The sequence below is a fragment of the Nomascus leucogenys genome, chromosome X (assembly GCF_006542625.1).
Source record: "Nomascus leucogenys isolate Asia chromosome X, Asia_NLE_v1, whole genome shotgun sequence".
Taxonomy (NCBI): Eukaryota; Metazoa; Chordata; class Mammalia; order Primates; family Hylobatidae; genus Nomascus; species Nomascus leucogenys.
The window spans coordinates 16547197-16550324 of NC_044406.1; positions in this window are offsets into that span (position 1 = coordinate 16547197).

Below are 3128 nucleotides of genomic sequence, written 5' to 3' on the forward strand. Positions count from 1 at the left end.
GAACTAAGAGGCCGAGGGTGTGGAACAGGAAAGGTCAAAGGGTACAAAGTTTCAGTTAGGAGGAATAAGTTCTGGTGATCTATTGCACCTCATGGTAACTTCATTAATAATAGTGTATATTTCGCAATAGCTAAGAGAGTGGATTTTAAATGTCACTGCAAAGAAATGATAAGTATTTGAGGTGATGGATTTGTTCATTAACATGATTTGATCATTCCATAATGTATACATGTATCAGAAACACATTGTACTGCATAAATATATATAATTATTAACTGTCAATTGAAAATAAAAGGAAGGCCAGGCATAGTGGCTCACATCCGTGATCCCAGAACTTTAAGAGGCCGAAGTGGGAAAATTGTTTGAGCCTAGGAGTTCAAGACCAGCCTGGGCAACATAGCGAGACCTCATCACTACAAAAAAATACAAAAATCAGCCAGGAGTGGTGGCACACACCTGTAGTCACAGATACTCAGGAGGCTGAGGTGGGAGGATGGTTTGAGCCTCGATGGTGGAGGTTGCAGTGAGTCAATATGGTGCCACTGCACTCCAGTCTAGGAGACAGAGCAAGACTTTGTCTCAAAAAAAGAAAAAAATTAAAATTAAATGAAACTTCAAAAACATAGAGCCACTAGAAAAGATGGTTCCTGTGTTCCTCAGGTGTTTTCGGTTGTGGCTCTGAACCTCAGGTGTACTGCAGTGCCCTCTATCAGCCTGAGAATCAAGCCATACATGGGGAAGAAGAGTCAGGAGAGTCTCAAGAGAAAAGAAGTCAGAGTCTTCACAAAACCAAACCTGATCACCGCCCTACCACTGGGCTCTTCCTTCATCTGGGCCAATAAACCTCCCATGTTTTCGAACCCACTTGAAGATAGGTTTTCTAGTACACGCAACCATGCCTGAATTTTTTTTCCACTTGCAAAATGGCGATAAAAGAAACGAAGACAAATGCCTTGAAAACTAAAAGAAAGTTTACTCTTTAACATTTGGGATAGTTATGTCTATTTGAACCAAACCCAAATTTGGGACAGCTGCCTGGATATGTGGACAAGAGTACTACCAAGCAGGTCTGGCCTCCAGCGTTTTCTGAACCCATAATGGCTATGCTCATAAACCAGACAGACAACAGCTCTGAAGGTACAATTTGGGGAGGGGTGTGGTGGTTTGGGTCTAGGATCCCAGCTGGAGGAACAGCTCAAGATTTCTGAGCTGTGGTGAGGGACACCAGAAGGGTCCACGCAAAACTGGTCTTCAAAATGGGCATCAAAGCTGGGTACGGTGGCTCATGCATATAATCCTAGTACTTTGGGAGGCCAAGCCTCCCAAAAAGCCTCACTTGAGCCCAGGAGTTCGAGGTCAGCCAGAGAAACATGGTAACACCTTGTGTCTACAAAAAAAAAATACCAAAATTAGTGAGGCATGGTGGTGATGCTTGTAGTCTCAGCTACTTGGGAGGCTGAGGTGGAGGAGCACCTGGGCTCGGAGAGATCGAGGCTGCAGTGAGCCATGATCATACCACTGCACTCCAGCCTGAGCAACAGAGAGGGACCTTGTCTCAATAAAAGTGGGCACCAAGTAGCACAAAGAGGTTCACCACTTCTAGTCAGTGCCTGGAATGCCACTAGAGCCCCTTGATTTAAAGTGGAGGAGGAATGTGATGAAAGTCATCCACCCCTAGCATCTCACCGTGCATTGGTTCTTCAGTCCCTCCTGAGATTGGTGTAAAAGATTTGTGCAGAATGAGAGAACAATGAGGGGACCACGGAAAGGGTGGGGGCCCCCATGCCACTGAAGTGAGGGGAAGAGAAAGAGGTCCAGGAACTTTGAGGGCGTTGGAGACAAACTGCTGAATCACACTTTTGCCAATGGCAGAAAAACTTGGCTGATTCAGTTTTGCCAAGAGGAGGTCAGGCATGTTATATCTAGGAAATGTATCAATAGACTTGACATATCCCAGGCACTGTTCTGAGTGCCCTACAAACAATTACTTATTTAATTCCCTCAGCAACTCTGTGAAATAGGTATTCTTGTTGTAGATTACAAAACTGATCTGCAACAAGATCTGCAAGAAGAGGTTAAGACACTCGCCCAAGGTCACACAGTTAGAAATTGAGGCACAGAGAGGTTAGGAAACTTGTCCGTGGTCACACAGCTGGCAAGTGGCAGATTCAGTATTTGAATGCAGACTTTGCTGGTAGGGCCTATGTTCCTAACCACCATGCTCTGCTGCCTCTGCTACCAGCTTTCAGTTTCTTTGCAGACTTGCTGTGAAATGTATCCTGGTGGGGCTGTTCCTCTCTGCCTGACGGTTCACTCTAGAGCCTTGGTGAAGTCAGAGCAGATCTAAGTAGATGTGGTAGCTGAAGGTTTTTTTTTTCTGCCAGGCCTGGCCCTCACTCCTGGGACCTTGGGTTGCCGCAAACACTGTCATTTTCATCCAGCCTGATGAACCAGCCATAAGGCTGGGCTTGTTAAAAATGCAGCTGATCATGAAGGACTCCGGCCAACTGTTTCCCTCTTTGCCCAAGCTTCCTGATCATTCCAGGCCTCTGCCCATCACACACCCTCCTTCTTAAATACTATCATCAGTGTCGGGGTCGTTAGGGAGAAAACCGATGAAGAGGAAATGATTATAAAAGTTACATCTGCTGTTCAGGCAGCTGTTCTCTTTCCTCATTAGGAGAATCAATCATTTTTCAAACATCATTTTTGTTACTAGGAAAAGGCTTCATTTATTCTAAGACTAAAGAGCAGGAATGAGGGAATTAAATCCCACAGGTCTTTAGCTAGTAGGATTTTTTTTAAATATTCTGTCCTCACCAATGACCTAATTAAGCTTTCAGAGAATGATAAACTCTCCACTCCTCTGTCTCATTTCCATCTGTGCATGTACAGATCAGGAGTTACTGGCCTCCCTCTCGGCCTTTCTCTTCCGTCTCGTCTTCACAGATTAAGGCCAGCTTTCTCTTTCTGCGAGGGCTTCTTGGAAATGTGTCTTCATCTCTGAAACCATATAGCCAAGCCTCAGATGGTCATGGAGGCACTCCGTCATATTTCTATGGAATCACAGAGGCCAAGGGCAAGAAAATCACCCCTCATAATGATTATGAGTCTTAACCATGGGGGCA